The following is a 24,715-nucleotide window of genomic DNA, read 5'->3' as shown; positions in this document are numbered from 1 at the left end:
ATATTATTTTATTGATTTAAAAATTAACACATTAGTAATTTCATTACACATTTACAGAGGATGATTATATTGATACTGATTTATAACATTAATGAATAAATAAAAAAATATTTTTAATTTGATGATTATAATAGAATCAACCCTATAATACTGTGAATAAAGTGATAGTTTACCCAGTTAAAACAATACAATGATACTAAAAATGTTATTAATAGAGCAAAGTTCATTACGAGTTCCGAAGAGATAGCCAGTGTGGAACTGCAATCTTATTAATTAGCATAAACTGGAACAAACACAGGAAAGAATAAACTAGAGCTGCAATCTTCACCTTCAAAACATGACATCAAAATGGGGGGGTAAATTAGATTGTTTAGTGAAGAAGAAGAAAGAATTCAACTTTATTAACCATATGTAGGGGCTGGAGTAGCTTGGGAGGTGTAGAAGAAAGGTCCCACTAAGTACAATTTGGTCTTCTTCTGGTTTAGAACACGGAAAGCAGAAAGAAGAGCACCCTCGATGGCTTTGTTGACATTAGTGGGAACATTGCAAGTAGCCAACGGACAGCTTTTCAGATACGCCTTGCACTCTCTAAGTTTCAAGTTGTCGCCAGACAATGGAATGAAGAAGTAACCTTTTGCATCAGTTGCTTTACTGCAAAAGGAGATAGTTTTCTCGACCCCGACCTCATCAACAGCTTTACATGTTATCGTTGCCAAAGCCCCTACTCATGGCGAAGAAGAAGAAGAAAAGAAATAAGAATCCAATTAGGCTTAATCAATACAAATGAAGTTATTAGGATTGTCTAACAGGAACTTACCTTGAATTGGGTAATACTTGGAACCTGTTTTACATAAAACAGTCCCTTGAACAGCAGAGGAGAGAGAGTTTTTCATTGCTTCTGATTTTGTTCCATAGGAAGGCTTTTCATCACCTTTTCCGTACCTAGGCTTTTGGTCTGGCTTTGCTTGCTTGTAGTTATCTGGTTTTGGTTTTACAACATATGAGTTTCTGTTGTAACCAGATTTTTCTTTCTCTTCTGGTTTTGGCTTGTAGGTGTCTTGATTTGTGCCATAATTAGGCTTCTCTTCTCCTTCTGGTTTTGGCTTGTTGGTGTCTTGATTTGTGCCATAAGTAGGCTTCTCTTCTCCTTCTGGTTTTGGCTTGTAGGTGTCTTGATTTGTGCCATAATTAGGCTTCTCTTCTCCTTCTGGTTTTGGCTTGTAGGTGTCTTGATTTGTGCCATAAGTAGGCTTCTTTTCTCCTCCTGGTTTTGTCTTGTAGGTGTCTTGATTTGTGCCATAAGCCATAAGTAGGTTTTTTTTCTCCTTCTGGTTTTGGCTTGTAGGTGTCTTGATTTGTGCCATAAGTAGGCTTCTCTTCTCCTTGTAGGTGTCTTGATTTGTGCCATAGTTAGGCTTCTCTTCTCCTTGTAGGTGTCTTGATTTGTGCCATAGTTAGGCTTCTCTTCTCCTTCTGGTTTTGGCAGGGAAATCGGAGATACATGAACATAATGATTATTGATTAAATTTTAGTTTCTTTTAATTAATCACTAGTATTTGATCTATTGACCTACTAATCAAGATCGGGTACTACAGAGACGAGGGCGACCCTCCCAACCTAGTTTGCTCCATTTGCAAACTCCAGGAGGATTCGAACACCTGACATTGCTTAAGGGACTTAGTGTCTCATCTCATTAGACCAACCGATTGTTGATGATTAAATTTTAATTTTAAGTTACCAACAAATAATTATTATTATAGTTTACAAATAAAATAAGCTGTTTAAAAAAGTTGGGTGCATGATCCAAACGTTGTTTTTATACTTGGGTACCACAATCTTAAAAATATTATTTTAATTATTATAATTACTTAAAAATCTAAATATAATGTACATGTACACCTTTTCATGTCATTCTTATTTGGATGTAAAAATTGACTCTACTTGTAAAATTGATTAGAAACGAATTGAGTATGAAGTTCTTTTAATATGAGGTGATAATGATGTTAAATCGATTCGAGTTTAAACTGATGTTGACTTGAACTCGAGTTGGACCTGATAATTTTGAATATGAATATGAATTGAACCTGATAATATGGTAACATAATCCGACCTGCATCCAACTTGATATGAATTCGAACCCTATATTAATCTGGTAAATAACTTATATTACCTGATCTGTTATGAGCCTAACCTGTAACTTACTCAACCTATAAATGATCTGACTTGTTATTGAACTTGATATTTACCTTACTCATAAATTGCAATTGATGAAGTTGTTAGACTATGAATTTATGATATTATAGTGTAACAAAAATATTTTTTTATTATTTAAGGTACATGATTAACTATGATCATTAAATTAATATGTTTACTTTTTATATTTATAAATTATAATCTATAAATATATTAAAAAGTGCTATTAAATTAATAACTTGTGATTGATAAAGTTTATAAAAATAACTGTTCATAATTTAAAACAAATTATTAATTATGATCGTTAAATTAATAAATTTAATTATGGTATGTATGTATAGTTTAGTGTAACACACCAATTTTTCTTCAAATTAAAAACCCTAAAATTTGAGAATTTTCCTTCAAATTCTTAAAATTGATTTTATGGATTAAATTGCATTTTCAGAAATTTTAGTGACCATTTTATAAAATGGATAAAATGTGGACCAATTTAGAAAAATATAATAAATATAGGGATTTGTAATGAGAATTACCCACTTTTATTATATCAACAATTCTAACCCTATTTCTTCACGTGTTGCCGCTTCCTTCACTCTTTTTCTTTTCGTTTTTCTCTTCTCTGTTCGTAACGTGCACCGCTCTGCTTCACTCTTTTCCTTTTCATTTTGTTTCAATCACGTCGTTTGCTCAAGGTAAGTTGAAGCACGTCGCGCCGCAGCTTCTCGCAGCTATCTTTGACTGTTCATAGTCGTTGCGTGTCGGGTATCGCATGAGGGAGGTTCGAACCGGCCGGGTAAGGCCGTATTTCATCTTCGTCGGTAGTGGGAAGCTACTATCATTGTTTTCTTTGGTCGGGGTTGCTGCTGTGGTCTTGTCGCCAATCGGCCAGGAAGGTAGTGGTTACGGGTTATTTTAATCTTGAACCGACAGCCCCTTAATCGGACCGAAACTCCCGCTGTTCGGTCTCCAATTCAAATCAAAAATTATTTTAATGTCGTTTTTACTGTAAAATATTCAGCAATTGATAATTTAGGATTTTGATATAAATGTCGTATTTTTGCAGAGGACAACGAACCGAAATTAGATTTATCACCCCCTTCGCGTTTATCCGCAAATTTGGAATTGATCCATGTTACTAGAGTGGACCGTGAGTGTTAGTTGACAGTTTTAGTTCGTTTGACTTTGGCTTATATTAGAATATTAATTTATTATTAAATTATTTCGTAGGAGCTGATTCGAGTCGATTTTTCACTGTTTGAGCTGACCGTGGAAAGGGTTACTATCGTCGTTAGCTATTTGTCGAGGTATTCTCTGTCTGATACTAAATATAAATCTGTGATTAACTGGTTTTTGATATGAAATATTGATTTATGAATTTAACTTTTATGTTATATTGGTTGAATTTAATGACATTCATAAAATGCTATGAGTTAATGCTGATATGTTACATTCCGAAAATATGTTTTGCATTCAGAAATACTTGATTTTGTTGTTATGATGGATTCAGAAAAGTATGATGTGAATTCAGAAATATTTAATTATGTTGATACGTTGAATTCAAATTATATGCTATGTATTCGAAATTATGTAAATATTTTTATATTCGAATCGGATCAAAATTTATGTATGTATCTTATATTGTCATATCATAATAGATTTGGATTGATAGAAGAAGTTCAGTGTATTTATCTGATGGGGTGAATTTTACTTCGTATTCAGTGGCATCTGCCTTTGTGACAAGTCCCACTTTGGATGGTGTTAATAGCTACTCTTTGAATGGTGTAAGATGTATGAGTGCGCATTCATTGCATGATTAATCGAACTATGAATATTAATGTTATGTTGAATATAATTTTATGTTGACTTGTGATGTGTGACTTGTGATGCACTTTAGAGACACACTAAGCTTAATAGCTTACAACCTTTTAGTTTCTCTTTCAGATTTTTAGTTTAGTGACTTGGTACTTGGAGAATTTCACCACTCCTCGGAACTCTTTATTATTCATAGTATGAAATTTTATTGTAAGCTTCTAGTTTCTCTTTTAAATTATCAGTTTAGGTGACCTAATACTTGGAGAATTTCACTACTTCTCAGAACTCTTTATTATTCATAATATGAAATTTTATTTGGATTTGCTATTTCTGAGTATTTATATTCGTATTATTGTTTTGGGAATTATCAAAAGTATCGATTATGTAATTATGGACACTACATTTAAATTTTATGTTTTATTTAATTTAGTCCTTAAAATTATATTTTTATTTGAAATTGGCCTATAATTATTTATATTTTTTGCAAACTCCAAACCCTATAAATCACACCATAAACTTCATTTCTAACCCTATAAATTATACCATAATCTCCAAAACCCATAACCTTTTGTTCGTCAACTTTTCAAATGAATGCAATTTAGTCTATTTTGATATTAATTTCAGTTTTTCATTTTACAATTGTTTCAATTTGATCCCTGTGTGTTGTTTAATTTATTTAAATTTTAGTTTTTAATTTCATGTTTGTTCGATTTAGTCCTTAAAATTATATTTTATCCAAAATTAACACATAATTATTTCTATTTTTTGTAATTTACTACAAATCTTACAAATCACATCATAAACATCATTCCAAACCCTATAAATTAAATCATAATCTCCAAATTTTGTTCACCAACTTTGTAAATGAATGCAATTTAGTCCATTTTTATATTAATTTTAGCTTTACATTTTACAATTATTTCAATTTGATCCATTCGTGTTGTTTATTATATTAAATTTTAGTTTGTAATTTCATGTTTGTTCAATTTAGTCTTTAAAATTATATTTTTATCCTAAATTGGCCCATAATTATTTCTACATTTTGTAATTTACTCCAAACCCTAGACGTTCATAGAAGGCATAAAATAATTCACCTAAAACTGACCCGACTTGAAGTTCACCCGAAATGGATATTACCTGACTTGAATTTTATTTGTTAATGGTGTGATTTGATCTAAACGGGAATCGACTCGAAGTCCATTCGAACCTGAATTAACCTAATATTTAACCGATTCGAAGCTGAACCATTTTGACCTAAACTAATATTTATTCGACTTGAAATAAACCCGACCCGAATTCAAATTGAATCTAATTTAAAATCAATCTAAAAAATGATCCAAACTTGAGTGAACCCAGGCCCGACTTGATCCGATTCGAACCATTGAATTAATCTGACATAACCTGTATTTGATTTTACCTGACCTAATATGATTCGACTTGAAACTTGAACGATTAGATGGTTTCACATTCCTAATTCTTATAATCATCACTAGTCATTTAAAAAAACTAGAAATCATATAGAAATTAATAAATTCGAAATAAAAATATTCAAATTTATATTATTTGTGGTAAAATTATATATTTTACGATTATTTTTACATTTTTTATTGGAAGTACTATAAAGATTATATTGCAGAAAGTTGTATAAGAATTTACTTTTTATATATTATTTATTATATATATATATATATATATATATTTACACTAATTTAACTATGCGTTATCACTTTATTGATCAACAAAATAAAATAAAAATTTTGTTGAAAAAAGAATTGAACATGAGAACCTTGTTAAACGGTCCAAGACATGACCACTAAACCAACTTACAAATAAATATACTTTATGTTTTAAAAAAAATTGAAATAAAACCAATACTTAAATTATATATATATAATGTTAATTATAACCTAAATTATAAAATATTTTAAGAATTTGTTATACTAGTGTCATAATTTTATCATGCATCTTCCAAAGCAATATTTTGGGCCATGGATCCTTGGTTGTTCCAAATGACTAATGTTATCTATATTTTTTAATTGTATTAATTTATTCCTCAAATTTTATGAATTTTATCAATATTATTCTTTAATAGACAAAAATTATTGTTAATTGTTACAATGTTAATGTGGCAATTAATTGTACTGATGTGATGGTTCATTATGTTTATGTGGTAGTCCATAATACTAAAATGAAATTTTACATATGAATGATGACATAACATATGAGCTTAATAGATTTCTTATCTGGTTCGAGCCATAATTGTTTTTATAGAAAGTTCGATGACCTATTTAATTTTTTTTTAAAATTAAGCAACTTTAAAATAGAAAAAATATTAAAATACTAAAAAATATTAAAACTAAAAACATTTCTTAATTATTTAGTTTCATAATTGTTTTGCTTAAAGATTAAATTAGCACTCGAAGTTTTTATAAAGATCAATTATACTTAGGGATGTAAAAAGTTGATCCGACCTATAAAACTAATTGAAATAGACTTGAGTCAAAACTGTTTGTGACCCGGGTGGGGGTGATCCAAAACCGATTCGAGTCCAAATTGGTATTGACCTGAACCCGAGTTGAGCCTGAAAATTGTGGATCTGAACTGATCTGAGAACGATCTGAACCCAAATTGAATAAATCATATGATAACTGAACCCGACCTACATCCAACTTATATGAACCCAAACACGAGATTAACCTGATAAATAACTGGTATTACCTGACCTGTTATCAACCTGACCTGTTGTAAACTTGACCTATAAATGGTTTTCAGAACCGGACCGGTTAGCGAACCGGTCATGCTACCGGTTCACTGGTTCAACCAGTCGAACCGGTCTGACCGGTCGGAAGAACCGGACGACGTCATAATAATTTAAAAAATTAAATAAAAATACCAAAAATATTTAATAAAAAATAATTTTTTATATCACAAGTCATATTCAAAGCAAGTCATAACATATAAGTTAAAAACCATAAAATCAAGTGAAACAAAATGATTCAAATTAACTACAACAATATTTAAGGTAAAACATATTAATAATAAACATAATTATATAATATAAAAAATAAATTTGGGGTTAAAAAAATCATAACAAAATGATATTGTTTGGTTTAATTTTTTTTAAAAAACAATCCCACATAGCTAAGAAACATAGAAGAGCATCCCAAAAGTCTAAAGAGTAAAAATATGAGAACAAAACAATCTCACATTGCTAAGAAACATAGAAGCGCATCACAACTAACTTCTATAAAATAATAGAGGTAATTTGGCATTCAAAATCATGGAGCTTTTTGGTGAGTATTGAGTGAACTATTCTTTCACTTCAATCAAGCTCGAATTTTAGGCTTCAATCGAGTTTCTAATTTTTTTTTGAGTTCAAGCCTTTTTGAGTTCAAGTTTCAATATTATATATCGAGTTTGAGTTGAACTTGATAATTTTTAGCTTGTGAGTTTGAGTTGAGTTGAGCTTACTTTTAAAGTTTTCAAGTTCGAGTCGAGCTCAGCAATACTCGAGTTCGACTTGGCTCGTTTAACAAACGACGTTGTTTGGTTTATTTAAAAAAAAAACAAAAATCTCGGTTTTTCCCGATTTTTCTGGTTTCTTCCGGTTTTCAGCCGATTCGGTTCGAACGGTTCAGCGGTTCTGGCCGGTTCACTAAAAGCAGTTCAACCGGTTTAGATTGAACCTGACTAAGCAAAGGTTCCCGGTTGAACCGGCCAGTCCGGTCCGGTTTTCAAAACAGAGCCTGTAATTTACTCAGCCTGTAAATGATCTGACTTGTTATTGAGCTGATCTGATATTTACCTAACTTGATAATTACCTAACTTATAAGTTACAATTGATGAAGTTGTGAGAATTTGAATTTATATTAAAATATGAAAATTAATATGATTACTTTTTAAACATTAAAACAAACTATGAAAATTAAATTGATTACTTTTATATATATATACTTTCTTTTTGAAAACTCAATCTTATTATATTAGGTCTATTACAATACATACAAATACGTATTACAAAAAATAAGCTCATTACAAATAAAATTCTTAAGCTCAATTACAAGCTCAATCTATGTTTTGAAATTTGAAAATTTGATCCCATATATTTTTTTGCCGCTCATGTCTTCATATTTGGAGGGAACCTTTGACTTTCTTTTGCTTAAGGGATAACCAAGCATTTAATGTGGTGTAACTTTTGATGAAAGTATTGATTGCTTTTCCACCTCATTAATCTATGTATAATGTATATTATATATGCATGCATAAGTATAAGTATATGTATATATATATATATATATATATATATATATATATCCCATACTTCCTTTATTTATAATTTTATATTTATTCAATTTAGTCCTTAAAATTATATTTGTATATGAAATTGGTCCATACTTATTTATATTTTGTAATTTACTTCAAACCTTATAAATTACATAATAAACTTCATTTCAAATTCTATGAATTATATCATAATCTCCAAACCCTATAAACTTTTGTTCACCTACTTTTTAAATGAATGCAATTTAGTCCATTTTTTTTATTAATTTCAACTCCACATTTTATAATTATTTCAATTTGATCCCTCATCCATTCATGTTGTTTAATTTATTTAAATTTTTGTTTATAATTCCACGTTTGTTCAATTTAGTACTTCAAATTATTTATCAAAATTGACCTATAATTATTTATATTTTTCATTTATTTAAAATCATATACAATTACAAATTATAATTCGACGTTCATGAAACATTGAAAGGAAAAAATATAATTAACCCAAAAATGACTTGTTGAGTTAATCGATTGATGGAATCGACCAAGAGGGGGTGAACTGGAAATTAAAATTTTGGTGGAAGCTTTTGTAGAAAATTGAAAGTAATTGCACAACGATTTAGAGTGGTTCGATTTTCTCAACCAAAGTCTACGTCCACTACCTTAGCTATCCACACTAAGGATTTTCCAACAAATTCACTAATTTGTTCTTTCTTTTGAGGCCAAAGATATAACCTTACAACTCCCTCAAGAATATACCCCAATTATTGAGAACACTCTTTCTCAAAGAGAAGATTACAAATTTGCAAACTTAATGAAAAACCTCACAAGGCAAATGTGTTTGCACAATTCTAAAACAAAGAAAAGAACACTCAAGAATAAATACAATTGAGTAAAAGTAGTGTTCTTGAAAGCAAAATGAATATTGAATGAAAAATAGGATTGAAATGCTCAAACTTGAGGTTTGATGATTTCTCTTTGATTCTCTCTTAATTCTTGATTCTTGTTGTTTCTTGTTTTTTATCAATGGCTTGTAAGCTTGTTTAAATACTCATTCAATTGATTTTGAACGTTGGGGATGATTAGTGGAGTCAATAGAGTTGTTTAAGTGTGAAAACAATTAATAAAACAGTTAGGAGCGTCTCGTGCATTAATGCATAAGGCTAGTGCATCGGTACATTATGTGTAAAATTCAAATATTTCGACCGTTGGACCCTTAGTGCATCGGTGCACTAAGAGTGCATCGATGCATGAAGTGCATTCGATGTTTCAAAATAGCTTGAGTGCATCGATGCATGTCTTGTGCATCGATGCATCAAATGCATTCGATGTTTTCATAAAAACCTGAGTGCACCGATGCATGGTATGTGCATCGATGCATATAATGCATTCAATGTTCAATTTATTCAATGGTGCATCGATGCATGGATTGGTGCATCGGTACACTCTTTTGAAAAATTAATTTTAGGCTCGTTTTTTGTTCTAAATACTTTGTGAAAATTGTTTCAAAAATATTTTAAGATTAAAACACAATTTTACACTTTAGTAAGGATTGAAATTAATCTTTGAAACACTTGGAGTAATATTTTGATATTCTAGTAATTAAATCGAATATACTTAGAAAATCATTTGTAAAATCTTATAATTCATTTATACTTAATTTGTTATATCGAAACATCAAAATGTTTTCAACAATCTACCCCTTTTTGATAACAAATATTTGATATTTTTAAGATTTTCTTTGAAAAGAATTTTTGTAAACAATTTTGAAAATTTAATTTACTCCCCCTTACTATATTCTCCCCCTTTTTGTTAAATCAAAAAGACTTTATAAAAAAATTTTAAAACAAGATTTTAAAATAAAATAAGCCAATTGTTCTTTATAAAATTAAAATTAAAGCTTAAGCTGCTAAGATCATAAACACAAGAGAGATTAGCCATTAGTTTTCATAATCAATATTCATAAACATGTAATGTATATATATGTCTAATGATGCAAAAATAAGTATTGATATCCAAAAGAAAATTCAAACCAAACATATATATATTAAGATCTAATATCCAAAGCAACCAAAGTATAAATCCAAACAAATTCAAACATCCAACAATCAAAGTAAAACAATCCCAAAAGCATTCAAAATGTTTTAACAATTAAAGTTCTAAGTAGATCCAAAACAAAAAACAAAGCAAGGTCTACTCGTCCATAGAAGGATCGGGAGGAGGAGGAAATCGTGCTTGCATCTCAAGAGTAAGAGCATCCATACGTGCAAGCATCTCCCTTTGAAACTCCATTTGTTGAGCTTCCAAAGTGTCTAAGTGATGATTCACCGCTTCGTTGTTTGCAGTTAAATGGGATTCGATAGAAGCAAACCGTAGATCAAATGTCTCCAAAAACAAACGAAAATATGGAGGCACTTGATCCTCTTGTTGTGCCGGCGCATTATCGTGATCATCAATATCTTGAAATAGCCCTTGAAGCTCAGGATCATCGTCTGCAGCCGATACCAGAGGAGGAGGATGAGCACGAGAAGAGCTAGGAGCAGGAGGTGCTCGTGAAGAACATGCTCCCAGAGTTTTCTTAGAGGGTCGATAAACCCATTGACCAGTTTCTTCATCCTATTTCCAATCAGCTTTCTTCAATGAAGTGAGATTGATTTGGTTTTGAAGAGGAATTGGATTGTCAAGAGAAACGTTAAGACCGAGCTTGATAAAAAGATTACTAAGTAGACATCCATAAACTAAAGTTTCGACATTTTTAGAAGGGACAACATTTATAGTATCTACTAATTCACTAAAAATAATATGTGGCAAATTTATTTTTCTATTATGCTGGATACAATACATCCATCATAAATCCCTGACACGAAGAGTGGAGTACCTACCTCCGGATGGTCGAAACCACCAAGAGATCATTAAATGTAGAAAATGATCGTGATAAGTGTGTAAGGTACTAATACTAGCATTAGGAAGATAGGGATATGCCATCGTTTTTTTCATTGTATAGACCATTGTCATCTAGCCCAAATTGCCTAGCGATAGGCTCAGAGTCAATATGAATATATTGTCCTAAAAGGTAGGATCTAATTCCTATAGTCCCACATTGAGTCTCATTTTGAATACATACCGCATTAGAGTAGAAAATGTGGACTAACTGATGATAGACAATTGGTTTAAGGTGAAATAGTTTATCAAACTTCTAGGACTTTAGAGTCGGTAGGTATTGAAAGTTGATGTCTACCATGGCTTGAAAAGAGGGAATACGTTCTTCCCGAATTTTGTAAGTTTGGAAGGAATTCATATACCTATGATAGAGTTCATCCCTATGACGCTCAGGCATATTAAAATAGGAACTTATAATGTTTTGGTCATTCGGTTTTGAATTTTGAGGTTGAGGAGGAATAGGATTAAGGGGTCGGTTATAACGACTCGAAGAGGACCTAGGGCGTTTTGGGTTTTACATGATTTAAGAAACGAAATTAGAAATGTAACCTGCAATTTTGAAACACATGTATGCAAAATAATCAATCCCAAAACTTCATTGAGTCCACAATAATTCAAGATTCTTTAAACCGAATCCTAATGGGCATGATTTTGAAAACTATTTGAAAATAATATTAGAAATATCATAATACATATAGTTTTCATGAAAACAATACAATTAAATCATAACCAATAATTTTCGAAAAAATCTTTTTTTTTTATATATTTCAAAAATTCAAAGACAATGTTGAAGAATTGGTTGTGTTTTACGAAATTGATTGTAAAATCTAGTTTAGAATCATAATATAAACAATGACCGATATAATGTTCATCCTAAAACTAATCAAAACTAGTTCTAAGTTCAAAAATCAATAAAACAGAGGTTTTTGAAATATTACCTTGAAAAATTCAGATTGAGTGGAATGTAATGATGTTTTGCACAAATTAATGATTGAAGTAGGATTTGGAGTTGAAATATGAATGAAATCCGTAAAAAATACGTTGATTTGAGGAAAATAAAGAGAGAGGGGGACAAACGACGCAATGGAGTGTTTTGAAGAGTTTTGAGAAAATGAAGAAAATCAGGGTTTTTATCCAAAAACCCGACGGATGCATCGATGCTTGGCCTTGTGCATCGATGCACATTCAAGGAGTGCATCGGTGCACCTTCATGGTGTATCGATGCATATTCAAAGGGATGCATCGATGCACTGTTCAGTGTATTGATTCATTAAGCACAAAAAATGTCAAAAATCCATTTTAAACATTCAAAATGCTACATTAATAAGCTCTAGTGGTATTTGGCAACTCATGTATTGAAAATTGATCATGTTCAATCAATCAATCAATCCTTAAACTACATTTGAACATAAAATTAATTTTCACTAAGAATCATAAACTCCCCTTAACTATTAGCAAAGAATACAATAAAAAATTATTATTATTATAAGCATTTTTCATTTATTCGTAAAAGTGCTAAAGTTAATTTAAACACTAAGTGAAGATATCTCAGCTAAACCTAATTCTCTCCTAAGTGTCCAAAATCTTTCTTTATCTAAAGGTTTTGTAAAGATATCCGCTAATTGGTGCAAAGTATCAACAAATTCTAGAACTACATCTTCCTTAGCGACATGGTCTCTAATGAAGTGATGTCTAATTTCAATATGCTTAGTTCTAGAGTGTTGAATGGGATTTTTAGTGAGACAAATAACACTAGTATTGTCACACTTGATAGGAATGGTACCTACTTCAATTCCATAATCAAAAAGTTGTTGTTTCATCTATAAAACTTGTGCACAACAACTACCAGCTAAAATGTATTTCGCTTCAGTGGTAGATAATGCAACACAATTTTGTTTCTTTGAAAACCATAAAATCAACATATTTCCAAGGAATTGGCAAGTACCGGAGGTGCTTTTCCTATCTAATTTACATCCTCCATGATCTGCATCAGAGAAGGCATGCAAGCTAAAGCTAGAGTCTCTAGGATACCAAAGTCCTAAACTAGGAGTGTCCTTAAGGTATCTAAAGATTCTCTTAACAGCTAGTAAATGTGATTCCTTAGGACATGATTGAAATCTAGCACATAAAGCAAACACTAAACATAATTTCTGGTATACTTGCAGTTAAATAAAGCAAAGAGCCAATCATTGACCTATATAATTTAACATCCACACATTTACCTCCTTCATCTATGTCAAGCTTTGTTGATGAGCTCATTGGAGTGTTATGTGGTTTTCCATTTTCCAGTCCAAACTTCTTGAGCATATCTTTGACGTACTTAGCTTGATTGATGAAGATGCCATCTTTTCTTTGCTTGATTTGGAGTCCCAAGAAAAATGAGAGCTCCCCCATCATGCTCATCTCGAATTCACTTTGCATTAGTTTAGAAAATTCTTGGCAAAGAACATCATTAGTAGAACCAAATATTATATCATCAACATAAATTTGAACTACTAATAAATCTTTACCTTTATGCTTTAAAAACAATGTAGTGTCAACCTTTCCTTTTGAAAAACCTTTTTCGATTAAAAAATTTGACAATCTTTCATACCAAGCTCTAGGAGCTTGTTTTAAACCATAAAGAGATTTTGTCAATTTAAGTACATGATTTGGAAATTTTGAATATTCAAAACCAGGAGGTTGTTCCACATATACTTCTTCTTTTATAAAATCATTTAAAAATGCACTTTTAACATCCATTTGATATAATTTAAATTCATGAAAACATGCAAATGCTAATAACATTCTAGCTATGGGAGCGTATGTTTCATCATAGTCTATGCCCTCTTCTTGAGTATACCCTTGAGCAACAAGTCTAGCCTTGTTTCTCACTATATTACCACTTTCATCAAGCTTATTTCTGAATACCCATCTAGTACCTATAGTAGATTTATTACTAGGCCTTTCAACTAATGTCCATACTTTACTTCTCTCAAATTGATTTAACTCTTCTTGCATAGCCATAATCCAATGTTCATATTTTAATGTTTCTTTGATGTTCTTAGGCTCTATGCATGAAATAAATGCAACATAATTACAAATATTTCTAAGAGAAGATCAAGTAGTTACCCCTTTAGATGGATCACCTATAATTTCACTATCTTTGACATAGTTGTACTCTCTTGGATAAGATACTTCCTTTTTTCAATGGTTGAATTCTCGAGAGGATCATGAGTTTCCTCATCTTTTATTTCTTCTTTTGATGATGATTCTCCAATGTCATGTCTAACGTCATTTGCTTGCATAATACCTACGTCATCATCAACACAAGAATCCTTCCTCGAAAGGGGATTATCATTGAAAACAATATGTATAGACTCTTCTACAACTAAAGTTCTTTTATTAAATACTCGATAAGTTTTAGAATTTAAGGAATAACCCAGAAAAATTCCTTCATCACTTTTAGCATCAAATTTGCCAAGGTTTTCTTTACCGTTGTTTAAAACAAAACATTTACATCCAAAAGGATGAAAATAGCTAATGTTAGGCTTTTTATTTATGAAAATTTAATATGGAGTTTTCTTTAAAATTGGCCTAATCATTACTCGATTTACAACATAACAAGCGGTATTTGTGGCTTCCGCCCAAAAATATTTTGACAAATTATTTCCACAAAGCATGGTTCTAGCCATTTCCTCTAAAGTTTGATTTTTCCTCTCAACAACCCCATTTTGTTGAGGGGTTCTAGGTGCTGAAAAATTATGGCTAATACCATTAGAATTACAAAATTCAGTAAATCCAATATTTTCAAATTCTGTTCCATGATCACTCCTAACACTAGTTATAGAGTAACCTTTTTCGTTTTGGATTACTTTTGAAAACATGATGAATTTTTCTAATGCTTCATCTTTAGTACTTAAGAATAGAACCCAAGTATATCTAGAATAGTCATCTACCAATACAAAAGCATATTGTTTTCCACTCAAGCTAGTAGTTCTAGATGGCCCAAAAAGATCTAAATGGATCAATTGTAATACTCTACTAGTGGATACGCCATTAGTGGATTTAAAAGAAATTCGCTTTTGTTTTCCTTTAGCATAAGCATCACATATTTTAGCATTATCAAATTTTAGTTTAGGCAACCCTCTTACTAAATCTCCTTGAATTAGCCGTTGCAAAATAATCATACTAGCATGTCCTAGTCTCCTATGCCATAACCAACTATCATACTCATCCTTAGCAACTAGGCATAAATTAGTCATATCTATAGAATCTAAATGTACCATGTAAATGTTTCCTATTCTATGACCAACAAGCATAATCCGATTAGATGCAATGTTAATAACTTTACAACCATTAGTTTCAAACATGACATTGAATTCCTTATCATAAAATTGACTAATACTAAAAAGATTATGCTTTAATCCATTCACATATAAAACATTCTTAATTTGTATGGAAGATTTATTACCTATAGAGCCTATACGTTCAATGTGACCTTTTGAGTTATCACCAAAAGTCACATCTCCTCCATTTTTGGCGTTGAGCTCTATGAACCGGCTTTTGTCTCTGGTCATGTGTCTTGAGCATCCACTATCATGGTACCATGAGTTTGAGTTTGTTTCCCGTGCTTTGTAGCAATGCTCTTTTTTCCTACAAACATAGATTAATTTTTGATTTTTGGTACCCAAATTCTTGTGGGTCCATATTCATTAGTTTCCAAAATCCTAGTCCCCTTAGGTATCCATTTGTGTAGGATATCCTTATCTTTAGTAGTAATGAGTTCTTTAGGAACCCATATACTTCTAACAATTTTTCTATTAGAGATTCTTTGGGGACCTCTATGATTGTAGTTTCTAAAACTTTTTCTAACAATGTTGGTTTTTGAATTTTCTCCTTTTTCAAAACGTTTTGATCCAACTTTATCAAAAGAAGCTTTAAGATCATCAATTTTCTTTTGATGATCATCATTGACTCTTGAAAGTAAATTTTGCAAATCAAAAAATTTCTTTTCAAACTCTTTTAGTTTGATTTGTAAATCTTTGATTTTACTTTCAAGATTATTGTTGGTATTGGATACGAGATTATTTTCATTTTTCAATTTTGAAATATGATTTTTGTATTTTAAAAACAATTTCTCATAATCTGAAGCCAACCCATTATATTCCTCTAAAAACTCATCATAAGATAAATCATCTAAATCAAATGAGTTAGAGGTTACCTTAGAATCTTCCCCCAATACCATCAAACACAAGTTTGCTACTTCTTGTTCCTCTTTACCGGAACCTTGTTCATCACTCCATATAGCCACGTGAGCCTTGTGCTTATTCTTTGATTGACCATTTCTCTTCAATTATGGGCAATCATATTTGACATGCCCCGGTTTTTTTCATTCATAGCAAATGATCGGGTCTTTTCCTTTTGGTTCATTCTTGAAGCCTTCATTTCTTTTGAATTTTCTTCCTCGGTTTGGCCTCATCATTTTTCTGAACTGTTTGGCAAACAATACCATCTCCTCGTCATCGTCATCTTCATCCGAATCACTCTCATCTTTTGTTGATTTGAGAGAAACTCCCACGTTCTTCTTCTTCTCCTTCTCCTTTGGTGTCTCATCAATCTTATCGAGGTCCACCTCATCTTTAAGAATCATTTCATGAGTGAGGAAAGAACCGATTAGCTCTTCAAGAGTTAAGGACCTTAGGTTCTTAACCTCAATGATTGACGTCTTCTTTGATTGCTACGATTTTGGAAGTGAGTAAACTAACTTCCTCACAAGCTTTTCGTTTGGAATTAGCTCTCCATATGATTTGAGACCATTGACAATCTTTGAGAATCTATCCGTCATAGCTTTGATATCTTCATTTGGTTTCATCATGAAATTTTCATAGCTATGTGTTAGAAGACTAATTTAGATTCTTTTACCTCGTCCGTGCCTTCATGAGTGACTTGTAGTTTATCCCATATTTATTTGGTGGTTGTACAAGATTAAACTCTTCCGTATTTATCTGGTCCAAGAGCACAAAATGTGATATGAATGGCTTTGGAGTTGAGCTGGAACATTCTTGTCTCTCTTTCACTCCACAATCTTGGATGAGTGAGAGGCTTGATATATCCGTCTTCTACAGCATTCCATGCTCCCATGTCACTTGCTTGAATGAAATACATCATCCTATTCTTCCAATAGGCATATTTAGATCCATTGAAGAAAGGAGGCTTGCTGACGGGCATCGAATCGAGACCAGAGTCGAAGTTTGAAGTGGAGACCATTGATGACTTGATTATCGATGTAACTCTTCTCGAATAGACTCAAGAGGTGATTAAACCTTCAAATGAGTGAGACTCTGATACCAATTTTTGAGTTAATCGATTGATGGAATCGGCCAAGAGGGGGTGATTTGGAAATTAAAATTTTGGTGGAAGCTTTTGCAGAAAATTGAAAGTAATTGCACAACGATTTAGAGTGGTTCGACTTTCTCAACCAAAGTCTACGTTCACTACCTTAACTATCAACACTAAGGATTTTCTAACAAATTCACTAATTTGTTCTTTCTTTTGAGGCCAAAGAGATAACCTTAGAACTCCCTCAAGAATATACCCCAATTATTGAGAACACTTTTTCTCAAAGAAAATATTACAAATTTGCAAACTTAATGAAAAACCTCACAAGGCAAATGTGTTTGTACAATTCTAGAACAAATAAAAAACACTCAAGAATAAATACAATTGAGTATAAGTAGTGTTCTTGAAAGCAGAATGAATATTGAATTGAAAATAGGCTTGAAATGCTCAAACTTGAGGTTTTATGCTTTCTCTTCGATTCTCTCTTAATTCTTGATTCTTGTTTTTGATCAATGGCTTCTAAGCTTGTTTAAATATTCTTTCAATTGATTTTGAACTTTGGGGATGATTAGTGGAGTCAATAGATCCGTTTAAGTGTGAAAACAATTAATAAAATAGGTGGGAGCGTCTGGTGCATCGATGCATAAGGCTAGTGCATTGGTACACTATGTGTAAAATTTAAATATTTCGACCGTTGGACCTTAGTGCATCGGTGCACTAAGAGTGCAACGATGCATGAAGTGCATTCGATGTTTCAAAATAGACTGAGTGCATCGATGCATGTCTTGTACATCGATGCATCAAATGCATTTCATGTTTTCATAAAAACCTGATGCATCGATGTTCAATTTATTCAATGATGCATTGATGCATGGACTGTTGCATCGGTACACTCTTTTGAAAAATTGATTTTAGGCTCATTTTTTGTTCGAAATACTTTGTGAAAATTATTTCAAAAATATTTTAAGATTAAAACACAATTTTACACTTTAGTAAGGATTGAAATTAATCTTTGAAACACTTGGAGTAATATTTTGATATTCGAGTAATTAAATCGAATATACTTAGAAAATCATTTGTAAAATCTTAAAATTCATTTATACTTAATTTGTGATATCAAAATGTTTTCAACATGACTCAACCTGAAGTCAATCCGTGTCCGGTGATCCGACCTGAATTTTTTCTGTCAATAATGTGATCCGGTCTGAACAAGATCCGAATGAAGTTCATCCGAACCTGAATTAACTTGGTATTTAACTTCTTCGGACCTAGACTATTTTGACCTAAACTGACATTGATCCGAATTGAAATTAACATGATTCAAACCTTAACTAAATCTGATGTCAAATCAACCTGAAAATGATCCGTACCGGTTTGTCTCAGACCCGACTTGATCTGAGTCGAGCCATTAAATTAACTTGACTCAACCTATATCTGATTTGACCTGACTCAACCTATATCTGATTTGACCTGACCTGACAAGATCATACTGAAACTTCAACTATTACCTGATTTCACATCCCTAATTATACCCTCAAAATTAACAAAAATCAATAGTTGTGTATATTGAAGACCATTCTTAGAACTGTGACAAAACTGTTCTTGGACCGATGTGTCTGGTTTTCAATCCCACTACCAAAATTCATTTGAGATGAATTACCAAATAAGTTTCTAGATAAGCTGGGAACATCATATATACCACTCACCTCAACATATAACTCAATAATTCGAGTATTTTTTAATTTGTCCATTGCAATCATGCTTCCAACATCACTATCATCTCGAAGAGATATTGCAGAATATCTGACTGGATTATGACGTACCTTCCACGTGTATTGTAAACTATCAATCTAAACTCCAATTTTCATTTTTATCTTCTCCTTTATTTTGTGAAACGTTATGTCCCTTTTAAACATCATGTTTACAGACCTTTCATATTCAAATAGAACCTCGACATCAGTTTTCACAATTTGTCCATTGTAATGGAAAACCATTAAAAACTTATTGCTCATTTTATCTGCATGTTCAAAAACATATATATTTTGAATGAGAATACACAAATCTAAATAAATATACTACTAAAATACATATTATTCATAATATTAACTATTAAATAACAATGAATTTAAAGTATAATATTACTTACAAAATTATTATTTTTTAATTACCATATACTATAAAATATACTAATTTGTAAAACAATAAACTACTTACAAACAAACAAACTCTTAAAGATATATTTTCCTTCATTTTAAAATAATAATATATTTTTTCTTCAATCAATTACCATCGTCATACTATAGCTTCTCGATTTGAAAACCATCATGATGGTATAGTTTCTCGCTCCTACTTAATTAAAACAGAGTGGGTTCAACTTGATGTAATGATAATGCAAGTGTAGTGTGTGAGGAAAAGCAAATAAAATCACAACCAAATACCATAAAGTTAAATTCACTAAACCCCTAAAATATTTGTTTTAACATGAAAAAGAAAGTTATAGTCACCATTTTCCATCTAATACCTTTTATTATCATTATCCTTTTATTATTATCATTAATAATATTATTATAAATATTATTACAAAATACATGCCCAATTACAAATCAAAAACCCCGAGTCCATTTCCCAGACCCAGATTCAAGCCAGGCCCAAACCCGGACCCAAATAAATTAAAACCTAACCCTAATAGTTGCTGCCTCTTCAGTTGTCACCGCCACTGTCAGATCTGAGATTCCAACCGCTGATTATTACCTCCATCGACTGAAGCATCGACCATCTTCATTGTGCCAACCATCATCTCAGCAATATAAAAAAAAGGAAAATCAGGGTCAGATTCAGTAAACCCAGGAAAATTAGGGTCAGAATCAGCAAACCCCAGAAAATCCATCGACCATCTTCATTGTGCCAAACCATCATCTCAGCAATATAAAAAAAAGGAAAATCAGGGTCAGATTCAGTAAACCCAGGAAAATTAGGGTCAGAATCAGCAAACCCCAGAAAATCTGAGGCATTAAAACCCAAAACGTATTGCAAACAGAGATTCAACAGTAGAACTAGGGATTATTTTATTCTAAAGCCTATGTAAATTTCTGGGTATAAAACCCGAATTGGTTGTAAAAAAGGGGATCTTTTCCCCCCGTTTTTAGAAGGAATACAAAGCATTATTGAGGTATATGTTTTTTTGTTTCTTTCGAATAAAAAGCAAATCAAGAAAAATAACGTCTATTTTACAGTAAATAAAGAGAAAGAAAAAGAGATAATAATGAGTGTTTCCCTAGGGAGGGGAGGATGAACCGAACCACGATGGTCGGAGTGAGAGGAAACCTAAAGGTTGAGGTGTTATAGTAAAATTTTAGGGGTTATTCATGCTTAAGTCCCCCTAAAGCTTCCGTGTTTTTGCATTTTGGTCATATGAGAGGGCCAATTTTGTTATTTACCCTTTTTCATTGTGTTGATTTTGTTATTTCCTTTTTTATGTATGTTATGTATTATGGGTATATTTTTTTTAGTCCTCCTAGTTTTAGCATGTTCTTGCAGTTTGATCAATGATTGATACATTTGAAAGGCACCTCGAATTTACATGCCCCTGTTTTGCTATTTCCCATTTCTATGTTTTAGTAATAATTTTTTGGGTTATTTGCATTCATGCCATTTGATGTTTGTCGTGTTTTACACTATAGTCTGGTTTTCTGATTGTTTTTTTTAAATCCAAACGTTTGTGCCTTAATTGCATGAATTTACCTTTTATTGTTTGTTCTTCGATTAATTAGGATTTTAGTTATAATTTTTCTTTAGTCTTCCAAGGTTTTGTGTATTTTACACTCTGGCAACTAGTTCACTTTTATTTGTTTCAATTTTGGATTCTTAATTACTGATTATTCTAATTTGCCCACCATTAATGTTTTTTAATTTATTTCAAATTAATTACTCTTGTTTGCTTTTTATTGCAATTTAGTCCTAAAGTTTTAATTTTATATTAAATCCTTTAGATTTAGATTTCTTTTAAATTTAGGCTTTACTAGAATAATTAGACTTTAAGTTTAATGCCTTAGATTTAGAGTTTTACTTTTTAGCCCTAAACTATAAATTAGGTTTTCCTTTGACATAATTTAATTAGGTCATTAATTAGAGCCTCCATCTTAGGCTTAATTTCACACTTAGTCCTTAAATTAAAAGGATTATTAATTTGGCCTCGGTTTCGCTTGAGGTTTTAATTTAAGCCTCCACTTTTAATTAGATTTCAATATAGTCCTTTTAATTTATGGAGTAATTTGAGTTGGACCTCGCCTAAATGCTCAAGGGACCATATCGATTATTCAATTTAATAATAAATTAAAATCAAAATAGGGTTAATATTAGAACCTATACATCCATGTTTGTGCCTTTAGGTCTTTTAACTTTCATAATTTGACACTTTAAGCTAGAAAAAGCCTTAATTTACTTTTAGTTTAATTAGGATGGATAAAATTTTTGTCTGATTGCATTTTATAAATTTAAGGCAATGTTCATTTATTAGGGAATTAATACTATATCTCCCGCAAGTATGCTCAGAGGGTGACTACTGGTGATTCCCGAAATAAGTCGACATCCTTTTCAAAGATCGCATCATGATTTTCTAAAAATGAGGCAATATTCGGTTATTAGACACAATAGTTGATCTCCCGCATTTACGCTTAGGAGCGAATGCTATCGGTCTCAATAAACGAATAACTTTTTCAAATTTGCATCTGTAATGATTCTCAAATTACATAAAGATTGAACTCAAAATTTTTGATTTTAAATATATGGTAATCAACTAGGTACCAATTTTTTGGCGTTTGTGGGGGTGCTAATCCTTCCCCACGCATAATTAACTCTCGAACCTAATTTCTAGATTTTTGCAGACCTTAAAACGTAGTGTTTTGATAAAAGTAAAATGTTTTATTAAAATCACCCGGTTTTTATGGTGTCCCAATCGTACCTAAAATAATTGGTGGCGACTCCTCATATTTCGAAACACTTTTCAAAGAGGAAACCCCCGAGTCGATATCGGTCTTTTCCTCTCCCGGTCAAAAAGCGGTGTCGACAGCTTGGTGACTCCACTGGGGACTTTTGTTTTTAAACAAATTTGAGAGTCGAGCCAAGAGTTGGTTAACATATATTTACTATTTTGGGAAATTTCTATTTCAATCTTATTTAATTTATGGTTCATTATGTTATTTCAAAAGAAAAAAGCAAATTTTCTCTATGGTTAATGCTTACACTTCCATGAAATTATTTAAGATTGTTGCTTATCATAGCTCTAAACCCGAGCTATTAGATCCGAGTGGGTCTGATAAAGTATCTCTGGAAAATATCCTAAGTTGCCTATCCGGATATTAGATCCGAGGTACACTTTTAGTGGTGTGATCCCCTGAGCTGAACCTAATTCGCAGGTCTGTAATGAGCCAGAATCGGGGTCAACCTTAGCAGGTTGTAAAAATTGCTCAAGAACCTTTGCTAGAACCCCGCCACATAGAAAATTTAGTAAACCAACCCCACTAGAGCCATGTTGATAACCTAGAAGAACTAGAGCGCATGCAGTTAGGATTTTAATTTTCTTTTATTGTTTTACATTTGGTTCTTTAAATTTTTTGCTAATTATTCTTTGATTTTTATGAATTATTCTAATGTTACTAAATTGTCACTTTGTTTCCTGATTGCATGTATCATTTTCATTTTTATGTCATATCATTGCATAGAAGGTATTGATTCCCAGATTACCTAGTTATTGTAAAAAGAGCTTATGGCAACAATGTCTTCCGATAGGACTGAGAACGGGATAAATGTTCAGACTTGATCTGAGTATGGGAAAATATGGTTTGGGGACATCATTGTCACTACCAAAGAGTTAGTTTTACAGGAGAAAGTGATTGTCAGTGTCAGACAAGCATATTAGTCTAAGTTATCAAGAATTTGGGCCAGCTGGGATGATAATGAAAGGATACTGTTCAGAGAGGTATACAGTGACATTGTCGAGTTGTTGAGGGTACCGATAGATGCAGTGGTGGTTCGAGCCTTGGTTGAGTGTTGGAATCCGTCTTACCATTGCTTCACTTTCGGTAAAGTAGAAATGACCTACCTTGAAAGAATATACAGCTCTGTTGAACATCCCAAATGTTAGGAGGCATTCCCTTTTCACCAAGGCGATCCGACCCAAGGGGTTCATAACGAAGATTATCACGCTAATGGGAAAGACCAAGGAATGGGTTGAAGAGTACATTCATGATGAAGGAATCTCTTGGGATCAGCTGAAGAGCTTGATTTACGAGTAGATGCCATCCAAGAGGAGGATAGATCATTTAGCACACGTAGTATATGGATTGGTAGTTTCCCAAGGAAGGAGGATCATTTTGACATCACCTTAATCGATTTTGCCGAAGTCATTTCCAGAAAGACTAATCTCGCACCGACCATCCTAGCGAAAACGTTCCTGTCACTAAACCAATGTAGACAATCGGAGGGAGGTCAGTTCATTGGTTGTACATCACTGTTATTTGTTTGGTGGTGTAGTCACTCCTGGATAGTCGAGAAAGGTTGGGCTCAAAGGCATCAGTCAGATTTATCTCCTCTAGTAGACTTACTCGACAAGTGCCAAATCCCGGAGGATCACAAAAAAATGATTGGGTTGAAGCCCTCCAGAACATAAAAGATACTGAGATAGTATGGAAAGCTTAATGGTTGCCCAAGGAGGACGTACTATATAGGTGCGGCAACGATAGCTTTGTGATGTTTCACGGGCTATGGAGAGCAATCGGTTATACTTAATTGATAACACTCCAACAGTTCAGTACCCAATAGTTCATACTAGCTACCCACGGGCTGAAGAAGATGAAGTTTTCTTTCTCTACCCCGAGTTATCGGGAGTGAATCTCGAAGATCTACATAGCATGGAAGAAACCCCACTTTATGAGCTTCAAGATGATAAAGCCTGTATTTATGCCAACCTACGAGGTTTAGAGGTCGCAAAGGATTAATGATAACACATTGAGGCCGAATTTGGAGGACGAGTTGACTATGGAGGAGCGATTGAGGAGGAACCCAACTGAGGTTGATATGTTGAGAGAGGAAATCTGGCTGATGAGTCTAGAGATATAGAAAGAACAAAGAAGTTTCTCGGATGAAAAGACAATGTGGGAGCTTGAGCTGATTAAGAAAG

The 24,715-nt window shown here is 32.2% G+C and overlaps 1 pseudogene; it reads right to left on the bottom strand.

The window, feature by feature from the left end:
- Positions 1-385: 385 nt before the first annotated feature.
- LOC120165403 lies at positions 386-20,425 on the bottom strand (annotated as a pseudogene).
- Between the last annotated feature and the right edge of the window lie 4,290 nt (positions 20,426-24,715).

The sequence above is a fragment of the Hibiscus syriacus genome, unplaced genomic scaffold (genome assembly GCF_006381635.1).
Source record: "Hibiscus syriacus cultivar Baekdansim isolate YM2019G1 unplaced genomic scaffold, ASM638163v2 tig00111582_pilon, whole genome shotgun sequence".
NCBI lineage: Eukaryota > Viridiplantae > Streptophyta > Magnoliopsida > Malvales > Malvaceae > Hibiscus > Hibiscus syriacus.
Note: the sequence above shows the minus strand (reverse complement) of the source record. Positions and strands in the feature narration are given on the sequence as shown.